The 12,500-nt window shown below is 43.4% G+C and overlaps 2 non-coding genes across 2 annotated transcripts in view; both read right to left on the bottom strand.

Annotated features, from left to right (window-relative positions):
• The window catches only part of LOC126877292 (5.8S ribosomal RNA), a 155-nt gene extending 49 nt beyond the window's left edge, over positions 1–106 (bottom strand). Inside the window, exon 1 of the ribosomal RNA XR_007694902.1 lies at positions 1–106. This exon is cut by the window's left edge and continues 49 nt beyond it. This is a non-coding gene — a ribosomal RNA (5.8S ribosomal RNA).
• A 3,359-nt stretch (positions 107–3,465) lies between these two features.
• On the bottom strand, positions 3,466–5,388 carry LOC126877285 (small subunit ribosomal RNA). Its single transcript, XR_007694897.1, has one exon. It is a non-coding gene; the product is annotated as a small subunit ribosomal RNA (ribosomal RNA).
• Between the last annotated feature and the right edge of the window lie 7,112 nt (positions 5,389–12,500).

Here is a 12,500-nt window from a genome sequence, read left to right as displayed (position 1 = left end):
TGCGTTCGAAATGTCGATGTTCATGTGTCCTGCAGTTCACACGTTGACGCGCAATTAGCTGCGTTCTTCATCGACCCACGAGCCAAGTGATCCACCGTTCAGGGTAATCTTTTATAAATTTACAACAGTTCAATACTCAAATGTACTCTTCTCGGTTCTAGCGAAGCCGAGTTCCGTCACGTTCGACCAACGGGAATCGAACGCGCAGAAGTCGCCATAGGATTGACGACACAAAAACGTTCGAAAAAAAAAGAAAACGACGAACGCGCGAAGATACGCGCGTTCGCCGGCCGGGCGTAAAGTACATTATGATATATAACAACCATCGAGATCGAAGCTCCGTTCGTCAGGAAACGACGGGGATATATACACCCGATTCTGAATCCTCTGTACAGCACACGATCTCGCGAACGAGTAAGCACGGTGGCTAGCCCATGTTATATATGTGTTTGATTCTACTCTCTCGTCCAATTATTCAAGAAACAGCGCGCGTGCATCTCTCCATCGTTCGGGTGATAGTAAAGATTCGATGGGATTCGCGCGGCCGTCCGCCTCGAGCGGTCTTTCGTCCCAATATCCAGAAGCAGAGTTTGAAAAACTCTAGCGACGGCACGGGTGTCCGACTCACGACATCGAGGTTTCGAAGCCGGCGATCCCCTCCGAACGGATGGCGACCACGCGACCGACTGAAAGCATGAAAAATCGACGAAAGATAGAACACATCTCCGTTCGGGTGGTGTTTTTTTTTTTAAAAAAAAAAAAAACAAAAATTCGATGGGACTCGCAGCCATCGTCCTCGCGCGGTCTTTCGTCCCGATATCCAGAAGCAGAGTTTGAAAAACTCTAGCGACGGCACGGGTGTCCGACTCACGACAACGAGGATAGACAGCCGGTCCCCTCCGAACGGGTTATGCGACGATAAACTCGATGAAACTTTAGTCTCGTTCAGGTAGTGTGTGTCTTGTAAATCAAAAATTCGATGGGACTCGCATCCATCGTCCTCGCGCGGTCTTTCGTCCCAACATCCAGAAGCAGAGTTTGAAAAACTCTAGCGACGGCACGGGTGTCCGACTCACGACAACGAGGATAGACAGCCGGTCCCCTCTGAACGGTATATTATATATGAGATGATAGACGACAAACTGGATGAAACTTTAAGTCTCGTTCAGGTAGTGTGTAAATCAAAAATTCGATGGGACTCGCATCCGTCGTCCTCGCGCGGTCTTTCGTCCCGATATCCAGAAGCAGAGTTTGAAAAACTCTAGCGACGGCACGGGTCTCCGACTCACGACAACGAGGAAAGACAGCCGGTCCCCTCTGAACGGTATATTATATGAAACTTTAAGTCTCGTTCAGGTAGTGTTTAAATAAAAAATTCGATGGGACTCGCATCCGTCGTCCTCGCGCGGTCTTTCGTCCCGATATCCAGAAGCAGAGTTTGAAAAACTCTAGCGACGGCACGGGTGTCCGACTCACGACAACGAGGAAAGACAGCCGGTCCCCTCTGAACGGTATATTATATGAAACTTTAAGTCTCGTTCAGGTAGTGTTTAAATAAAAAATTCGATGGGACTCGCATCCGTCGTCCTCGCGCGGTCTTTCGTCCCGATATCCAGAAGCAGAGTTTGAAAAACTCTAGCGACGGCACGGGTGTCCGACTCACGACAACGAGGAAAGACAGCCGGTCCCCTCTGAACGGTATATTATATGAAACTTTAAGTCTCGTTCAGGTAGTGTGTAAGTCAAAAATTCGATGGGACTCGCATCCGTCGTCCTCGCGCGGTCTTTCGTCCCGATATCCAGAAGCAGAGTTTGAAAAACTCTAGCGACGGCACGGGTGTCCGACTCACGACAACGAGGATAGACAGCCGGTCCCCTCTGAACGGTATATAATATGAAACTTTAAGTCTCGTTCAGGTAGTGTGTAAGTCAAAAATTCGATGGGACTCGCATCCGTCGTCCTCGCGCGGTCTTTCGTCCCGATATCCAGAAGCAGAGTTTGAAAAACTCTAGCGACGGCACGGGTGTCCGACTCACGACAACGAGGATAGACAGCCGGTCCCCTCTGAACGGTATATAATATACATTATGCGACGGTAGACGATCAACTAGACGAAACTTTAGTCTCGTTCAGGTGGTGTAAAAAAAATTCGATGGGATACGCACGCACGGCTGTCGTCGTCCTCGAGCGGTCTTTCGTCCCAATATCCAGAAGCAGAGTTTGAAAAACTCTAGCGACGGCACGGGTGTCCGACTCACGACATCGAGGCTTCGAAGCCGGCGGCGTTCCCCTCTGAACGAACTTCGGCTAGACTAGTTACGAATCGTTGCTACACATCGTCTTCATCGTCGTCGTCGTCGACATCGACATCATCATCATATCATCATCATCATCATCATCATCATCGGTCATCGTCGCATAGCGGGCCAACATCCACGCGATGCGTCTTCGTTCTAGGTTACCCGATCCACGAGTATGTTACACGTGGTTTCGTTATTTCGAACGAAACGACATACGAAGAGCACACGCCCTTTGGGTAGGAAGCACGTTTCGAGAACGACGAGAGTTTCGATGAAAGAGACGAGAGAAGTCGACGCAGAAGGTATCCATGGATCTTCGAAGAGAACCTTCGAAGATGTATATCGGTATCCTTTCGCTCTGCGCGACTCGCTACAAGTTCTTTCGCTCTCGTCGACTCGTTCTAGACGCTTCGTTCGATCCCAAAGAGGAGTCTTCGATATGTCCCGTTGCTAGGAGGAGAACAAACGCAACACAGACCACGAAACATAGAAGAGAATAGGCGAGCATGATCACTCCGACACGAGGCACTTTAGAGATTTTCTTATTAGTTTGCATGGACTTTTATATTTCGTTTGTACGGTTTCCACGATGCAAATACGAAATACGAGATCGTGACGGCGGGTCTTTCTGTGTACGGCCTCTCGCAGGCGCCACGACTGCATTTCTCTTTACACCTGGTTTCCATCGTAATTTTTTCGTTTGATATCGAGCCTTAACTTTTGTTGGCTCTTTCGAAGCTAGAGTTCCCTTTTATTAGAATTTCATATATATATATATATATTATATGTTATATGTTTTATTCGGAGACGGCGGGTCTTTCTGTTTACGACCTCACGCAGGCGCCTCGAATAAGTTTCATTCGCATTTCGTTTTTATACTTGTATATATATATCTCTTCATCCCGATGATCGAGAGAGAGTGCCACCTTCTCTTCGTATAATTCCGTAGCTGGAGGGTCGTCTCCTCCTTAAGAATATTTCTATTCGTGCCAACGGAGGTTGCCAAGCTCCCTGGCGTTTTCGTTTGTTAAAGTATATAGCTTGTTAATACGTCGTATATACTTTCGTCGATACAGGAGGAGTACGGCTCCTTACCGACCATTGTGATATATATTTCATAGTTTTTATATGTGTTCAAGTCAAATTCTTTTGGTATCGTATCGTTAATGATCCTTCCGCAGGTTCACCTACGGAAACCTTGTTACGACTTTTACTTCCTCTAAATGATCAAGTTTGGTCATCTTCCCGGTAACATCGGCAATGCTTATCACATTGGCCGCGCACCAGTCCGAAGACCTCACTAAATCATTCAATCGGTAGTAGCGACGGGCGGTGTGTACAAAGGGCAGGGACGTAATCAACGCGAGCTTATGACTCGCGCTTACTGGGAATTCCTCGTTCATGGGGAATAATTGCAAGCCCCAATCCCTAGCACGAAGGAGGTTCAGCGGGTTACCCGGGCCTTTCGGCCAGGGAAAACACGCTGATTCCTTCAGTGTAGCGCGCGTGCGGCCCAGAACATCTAAGGGCATCACAGACCTGTTATTGCTCAATCTCGTGCGGCTAGAAGCCGCCTGTTCCTCTAAGAAGATTTGTTTGTACGTTGGTAGTAAAAACCCACCGACCGAAGCCGGGGGCCTTCGAGATACCATAAGTTACGTCTATTTAGCAGGCTAGAGTCTCGTTCGTTATCGGAATTAACCAGACAAATCGCTCCACCAACTAAGAACGGCCATGCACCACCACCCACCGAATCAAGAAAGAGCTATCAATCTGTCAATCCTTCCGGTGTCCGGGCCTGGTGAGGTTTCCCGTGTTGAGTCAAATTAAGCCGCAGGCTCCACTCCTGGTGGTGCCCTTCCGTCAATTCCTTTAAGTTTCAGCTTTGCAACCATACTTCCCCCGGAACCCAAAAGCTTTGGTTTCCCGGAAGCTGCCCGCCGAGTCATCGGAGGAACTTCGGCGGATCGCTGGCTGGCATCGTTTATGGTTAGAACTAGGGCGGTATCTGATCGCCTTCGAACCTCTAACTTTCGTTCTTGATTAATGAAAACATTTTTGGCAAATGCTTTCGCTTCTGTCCGTCTTGCGACGATCCAAGAATTTCACCTCTAACGTCGCAATACGAATGCCCCCATCTGTCCCTATTAATCATTACCTCGGGGCTCCGAAAACCAACAAAATAGAACCGAGGTCCTATTCCATTATTCCATGCACACAGTATTCAGGCGAAGGTAGCCTGCTTTAAGCACTCTAATTTGTTCAAAGTAAACGTATCGGCCCACCTCGACACTCAGTGAAGAGCACCGCGATGGGATATTAGTTGGACCGCCCGCGAGGAGCTAAGCCCACCGATAGGACGTACCACATAATGCCAGTTAAACACCGCGAGCGGTGAACCGACACTGTGACACACAGATTCAACTACGAGCTTTTTAACCGCAACAACTTTAATATACGCTATTGGAGCTGGAATTACCGCGGCTGCTGGCACCAGACTTGCCCTCCAATTGGTCCTCGTTAAAGGATTTAAAGTGTACTCATTCCGATTACGGGGCCTCGGATGAGTCCCGTATCGTTATTTTTCGTCACTACCTCCCCGTGCCGGGAGTGGGTAATTTGCGCGCCTGCTGCCTTCCTTGGATGTGGTAGCTGTTTCTCAGGCTCCCTCTCCGGAATCGAACCCTGATTCCCCGTTACCCGTTACAACCATGGTAGGCGCAGAACCTACCATCGACAGTTGATAAGGCAGACATTTGAAAGATGCGTCGCCGGTGCTAGATGACCATGCGATCAGCACAAAGTTATTCAGAGTCACCAAAACAAACGATGGACGGACAGACGAGCCATCCGCCACCGATTGGTTTTGATCTAATAAAAGCATTCCTACCATCTCTGGTCGGAATCTGTTTGCATGTATTAGCTCTAGAATTACCACAGTTATCCAAGTAAATGTAGGTATGATCTAAGAAACCATAACTGATTTAATGAGCCATTCGCGGTTTCACCTTAATGCGGCATGTACTGAGACATGCATGGCTTAATCTTTGAGACAAGCATATGACTACTGGCAGGATCAACCAGGGATCTTATTCGTATAACAATTCTTATAAATTTCGTTTAAGTTCTCTTCGTGTCGTAGGTGGGACGTAAGCACCGTACGACGAGACTTTTCGTTCTTAAGATAGATATATCTATAAAATATATCTCCTAGCGACGTTCGAGATACACCCATAGTTCAGTAATAATCTTCGAACGCCGCTCGCAGCCACTTTGTAATTCTCAACTCCACCTCCTCTCTTCTCTCTCTCTCTCTCTCTCATAGTCTTATATAAAATGTTTAGAATCGTACTTCTAAAGGAACATTTCCATAATGCTGTCTTCGTGTAAAAAGACTTATTAGAATATCTTAGCGGTAAAGCACGTATACGCACCTCACGCTGAACGAACAAGCGCGTATCCCAGTGCGTCGCGCTGGACATACCGTAAGAATATTCTTTCAATCGGTAGAACATTTTCGGCAGAAGACATACTACGCAAAGATAGTACGCTCCTACCGCCTCATCGGATACTTCTGCGAAAGCAGAAGTTTTTATAGAAAGCAGACGGTTATACTCTTTTGAATGAATCGATGCTCAGTTAGTACAAGCACACACGCATCTAACAATTTTTGTTAGAATACGTACACACAGGTCACCAGCTTCCCGACTCAGGGGAACCTTGCCACGATATTTGGTCATTACGTCCAGGACAGCGACCCGCGGCGCAGCAGTGTAGAGAAAAAACCAGAACGAGAACGGAGGAACAGTCGAGAAATAGCGTAAAATACACTAAGACTCGAGGAGCGGTGACTGAATTCTCAACCGAGGCCGTAGAATAGCCACGCGCTCAACGCTGTTCCGACCGAACCGTCCGGCTCGACGTCTCTCTTATAGATACGAAAGCGCCAGCCGGAAGGCCGGCGCCGGCCGGGCTAGCGGCCGCGCGCTTACGGTGCAAAACCTCCGTAGCAACGTACCGTTCGGAAGGGACGCTGGAACTTAGTCTCGCGAACGCTCGATCACTACTATACAAAGCCAATATCCAACCATCGAAATACATTACCAGACGTTTTATTAACATAATAGAAATGCATTTTTACCAAAAAATTAATTTTTTTTTTCACCGAAAAATTGCATCAGTAAACATACTCTTTTATCGAATACGGACAAAAAATAAGTTTATAATCAATTACAATACGTTAAAATAAGTAGAAATATGCAAAAAAATATATACCTTGTAACGTTAATTAACGAAAAAATTAGAAAAATATCCCAGTCGTGTCAGTTCGACGAACGCTAATTTTTTGAAAAAATCGATAAAAATGTTTAATCCCGACGTATTTAATAGAGATAGAACGATTCCCGTAAAAAAATTCATACCTTGTAACGCTTTTAAACGAATAAACTCGAAAAAACTTTTTCGCCCTCGGAATTTTTCTAAGTCCCAACGTACCGGCTCGGAATTTTTCTATGTTCCAACGACCGGTCGTGTCGGTCCAAACGTTTTTATATCCGTCTGCCGACGATATAAACGCTTAATCCCGACGTATTTTATCGAGTTATAACGATTTCTTGAAAAATATTCGTACGTTATAACGCTTTTTAACGAATTAATCGAAAAAGAGTGTTCGGTCCGAAAATTTTCTAAGTACGAACGACCGGCCGCATAGGTCCGTTTTTAAAAATCGTTCTCGGACGGAAATAAACCATTAATCCCGACGTATTTCGTCGAGTTACGTCGATTTATGCAAAAAAATTCATACCTTGTAACGCTTTTTAACGAATAAACTCGAAAAAACTTTTTCGCCCTCGGAATTTTTCTAAGTCCCAACGTACCGGCTCGGAATTTTTCTATGTTCCAACGACCGGTCGTGTCGGTCCAAACGTTTTTATATCCGTCTGCCGACGATATAAACGCTTAATCCCGACGTATTTTATCGAGTTATAACGATTTCTTGAAAAATATTCGTACGTTATAACGCTTTTTAACGAATTAATCGAAAAAGAGTGTTCGGTCCGAAAATTTTCTAAGTACGAACGACCGGCCGCATAGGTCCGTTTTTAAAAATCGTTCTCGGACGGAAATAAACCATTAATCCCGACGTATTTCGTCGAGTTACGTCGATTTATGCAAAAAAATTCATACCTTGTAACGCTTTTTAACGAATAAACTCGAAAAAACTTTTTCGCGCTCGGAATTTTTCTAAGTCCCAACGTACCGGCTCGGAATTTTTCTATGTTCCAACGACCGGTCGTGTCGGTCCAAACGTTTTTATATCCGTCTGCCGACGATATAAACGCTTAATCCCGACGTATTTTATCGAGTTATAACGATTTCTTGAAAAATATTCGTACGTTATAACGCTTTTTAACGAATTAATCGAAAAAGAGTGTTCGGTCCGAAAATTTTCTAAGTACGAACGACCGGCCGCATAGGTCCGTTTTTAAAAATCGTTCTCGGACGGAAATAAACCATTAATCCCGACGTATTTCGTCGAGTTACGTCGATTTATGCAAAAAAATTCATACCTTGTAACGCTTTTTAACGAATAAACTCGAAAAAACTTTTTCGCGCTCGGAATTTTTCTAAGTCCCAACGTACCGGCTCGGAATTTTTCTATGTTCCAACGACCGGTCGTGTCGGTCCAAACGTTTTTATATCCGTCTGCCGACGATATAAACGCTTAATCCCGACGTATTTTATCGAGTTATAACGATTTCTTGAAAAATATTCGTACGTTATAACGCTTTTTAACGAATTAATCGAAAAAGAGTGTTCGGTCCGAAAATTTTCTAAGTACGAACGACCGGCCGCATAGGTCCGTTTTTAAAAATCGTTCTCGGACGGAAATAAACCATTAATCCCGACGTATTTCGTCGAGTTACGTCGATTTATGCAAAAAAATTCATACCTTGTAACGCTTTTTAACGAATAAACTCGAAAAAACTTTTTCGCGCTCGGAATTTTTCTAAGTCCCAACGTACCGGCTCGGAATTTTTCTATGTTCCAACGACCGGTCGTGTCGGTCCAAACGTTTTTATATCCGTCTGCCGACGATATAAACGCTTAATCCCGACGTATTTTATCGAGTTATAACGATTTCTTGAAAAATATTCGTACGTTATAACGCTTTTTAACGAATTAATCGAAAAAGAGTGTTCGGTCCGAAAATTTTCTAAGTACGAACGACCGGCCGCATAGGTCCGTTTTTAAAAATCGTTCTCGGACGGAAATAAACCATTAATCCCGACGTATTTCGTCGAGTTACGTCGATTTATGCAAAAAAATTCATACCTTGTAACGCTTTTTAACGAATAAACTCGAAAAAACTTTTTCGCCCTCGGAATTTTTCTAAGTCCCAACGTACCGGCTCGGAATTTTTCTATGTTCCAACGACCGGTCGTGTCGGTCCAAACGTTTTTATATCCGTCTGCCGACGATATAAACGCTTAATCCCGACGTATTTTATCGAGTTATAACGATTTCTTGAAAAATATTCGTACGTTATAACGCTTTTTAACGAATTAATCGAAAAAGAGTGTTCGGTCCGAAAATTTTCTAAGTACGAACGACCGGCCGCATAGGTCCGTTTTTAAAAATCGTTCTCGGACGGAAATAAACCATTAATCCCGACGTATTTCGTCGAGTTACGTCGATTTATGCAAAAAAATTCATACCTTGTAACGCTTTTTAACGAATAAACTCGAAAAAACTTTTTCGCCCTCGGAATTTTTCTAAGTCCCAACGTACCGGCTCGGAATTTTTCTATGTTCCAACGACCGGTCGTGTCGGTCCAAACGTTTTTATATCCGTCTGCCGACGATATAAACGCTTAATCCCGACGTATTTTATCGAGTTATAACGATTTCTTGAAAAATATTCGTACGTTATAACGCTTTTTAACGAATTAATCGAAAAAGAGTGTTCGGTCCGAAAATTTTCTAAGTACGAACGACCGGCCGCATAGGTCCGTTTTTAAAAATCGTTCTCGGACGGAAATAAACCATTAATCCCGACGTATTTCGTCGAGTTACGTCGATTTATGCAAAAAAATTCATACCTTGTAACGCTTTTTAACGAATAAACTCGAAAAAACTTTTTCGCCCTCGGAATTTTTCTAAGTCCCAACGTACCGGCTCGGAATTTTTCTATGTTCCAACGACCGGTCGTGTCGGTCCAAACGTTTTTATATCCGTCTGCCGACGATATAAACGCTTAATCCCGACGTATTTTATCGAGTTATAACGATTTCTTGAAAAATATTCGTACGTTATAACGCTTTTTAACGAATTAATCGAAAAAGAGTGTTCGGTCCGAAAATTTTCTAAGTACGAACGACCGGCCGCATAGGTCCGTTTTTAAAAATCGTTCTCGGACGGAAATAAACCATTAATCCCGACGTATTTCGTCGAGTTACGTCGATTTATGCAAAAAAATTCATACCTTGTAACGCTTTTTAACGAATAAACTCGAAAAAACTTTTTCGCCCTCGGAATTTTTCTAAGTCCCAACGTACCGGCTCGGAATTTTTCTATGTTCCAACGACCGGTCGTGTCGGTCCAAACGTTTTTATATCCGTCTGCCGACGATATAAACGCTTAATCCCGACGTATTTTATCGAGTTATAACGATTTCTTGAAAAATATTCGTACGTTATAACGCTTTTTAACGAATTAATCGAAAAAGAGTGTTCGGTCCGAAAATTTTCTAAGTACGAACGACCGGCCGCATAGGTCCGTTTTTAAAAATCGTTCTCGGACGGAAATAAACCATTAATCCCGACGTATTTCGTCGAGTTACGTCGATTTATGCAAAAAAATTCATACCTTGTAACGCTTTTTAACGAATAAACTCGAAAAAACTTTTTCGCGCTCGGAATTTTTCTAAGTCCCAACGTACCGGCTCGGAATTTTTCTATGTTCCAACGACCGGTCGTGTCGGTCCAAACGTTTTTATATCCGTCTGCCGACGATATAAACGCTTAATCCCGACGTATTTTATCGAGTTATAACGATTTCTTGAAAAATATTCGTACGTTATAACGCTTTTTAACGAATTAATCGAAAAAGAGTGTTCGGTCCGAAAATTTTCTAAGTACGAACGACCGGCCGCATAGGTCCGTTTTTAAAAATCGTTCTCGGACGGAAATAAACCATTAATCCCGACGTATTTCGTCGAGTTACGTCGATTTATGCAAAAAAATTCATACCTTGTAACGCTTTTTAACGAATAAACTCGAAAAAACTTTTTCGCGCTCGGAATTTTTCTAAGTCCCAACGTACCGGCTCGGAATTTTTCTATGTTCCAACGACCGGTCGTGTCGGTCCAAACGTTTTTATATCCGTCTGCCGACGATATAAACGCTTAATCCCGACGTATTTTATCGAGTTATAACGATTTCTTGAAAAATATTCGTACGTTATAACGCTTTTTAACGAATTAATCGAAAAAGAGTGTTCGGTCCGAAAATTTTCTAAGTACGAACGACCGGCCGCATAGGTCCGTTTTTAAAAATCGTTCTCGGACGGAAATAAACCATTAATCCCGACGTATTTCGTCGAGTTACGTCGATTTATGCAAAAAAATTCATACCTTGTAACGCTTTTTAACGAATAAACTCGAAAAAACTTTTTCGCGCTCGGAATTTTTCTAAGTCCCAACGTACCGGCTCGGAATTTTTCTATGTTCCAACGACCGGTCGTGTCGGTCCAAACGTTTTTATATCCGTCTGCCGACGATATAAACGCTTAATCCCGACGTATTTTATCGAGTTATAACGATTTCTTGAAAAATATTCGTACGTTATAACGCTTTTTAACGAATTAATCGAAAAAGAGTGTTCGGTCCGAAAATTTTCTAAGTACGAACGACCGGCCGCATAGGTCCGTTTTTAAAAATCGTTCTCGGACGGAAATAAACCATTAATCCCGACGTATTTCGTCGAGTTACGTCGATTTATGCAAAAAAATTCATACCTTGTAACGCTTTTTAACGAATAAACTCGAAAAAACTTTTTCGCGCTCGGAATTTTTCTAAGTCCCAACGTACCGGCTCGGAATTTTTCTATGTTCCAACGACCGGTCGTGTCGGTCCAAACGTTTTTATATCCGTCTGCCGACGATATAAACGCTTAATCCCGACGTATTTTATCGAGTTATAACGATTTCTTGAAAAATATTCGTACCTTCTAACACTTTTTAACGAGTTATTTGGAGGGGATCTTTCGGCCTTTTCGTAGCGGTGCGAAAAAATTCTAAGTTCCAACGTCCCGGTCACGTTGGTCCGGAGGATGAAATTTTTTAAAAAAATAAAGTGAAATCGTTACGTTCGACTAGATTTCGTCGATACGTAACGATTTCACACAAAATTTCGATACGTTATAACGCTTTTTGGCGAGTTATTTCGAGTTGAACTTTCGGTACTTTCGTAACGGTGCGAAAAAATTCTAAGTTCCAACGTCCCGGTCACGTTGGTCCGGAGGATGAAATTTTTTAAAAAAATAAAGTGAAATCGCTACTTTCGACTAGATTTCGTCGAAACGTAACGATTTCACGCAAAATTTCGATACGTTATAACGCTTTTTGGCGAGTTATTTCGAGTTGAACTTTCGGTACTTTCGTAACGGTGCGAAAAAATTCTAAGTTCCAACGTCCCGGTCACGTTGGTCCGGAGGATGAAATTTTTTAAAAAAATAAAGTGAAATCGCTACTTTCGACTAGATTTCGTCGAAACGTAACGATTTCACGCAAAATTTCGATACGTTATAACGCTTTTTGGCGAGTTATTTCGAGTTGAACTTTCGGTACTTTCGTAGCGGTGCGAAAAAATTCTAAGTTCCAACGTCCCGGTCACGTTGGTCCGGAGGATGAAATTTTTTAAAAAAATAAAGTGAAATCGCTACTTTCGACTAGATTTCGTCGATACGTAACGATTTCACTGATAATTTCGATGCGTTATAACGCTTTTTCTCGAGTTATTTCGACTCGAACGTTCGAACAGTGGCGAATATTTCAAAGTCCCTGCGACGCAACGATACGCTCTTACGCGTTGCTCGCTCGCTCCGCTCGCTCGAAAAAAAAAGTAGCCCAACCCAAAACCAATCCCTTTAGCGTTCGTTCTTCGATTTCATCGAAATCTTCGTTCGAACGCTTGGGATC

This window comes from Bombus huntii, unplaced genomic scaffold (assembly GCF_024542735.1).
Source record: "Bombus huntii isolate Logan2020A unplaced genomic scaffold, iyBomHunt1.1 ctg00000142.1, whole genome shotgun sequence".
NCBI classification, from domain to species: Eukaryota; Metazoa; Arthropoda; class Insecta; order Hymenoptera; family Apidae; genus Bombus; species Bombus huntii.
Note: the sequence above shows the minus strand (reverse complement) of the source record. Positions and strands in the feature narration are given on the sequence as shown.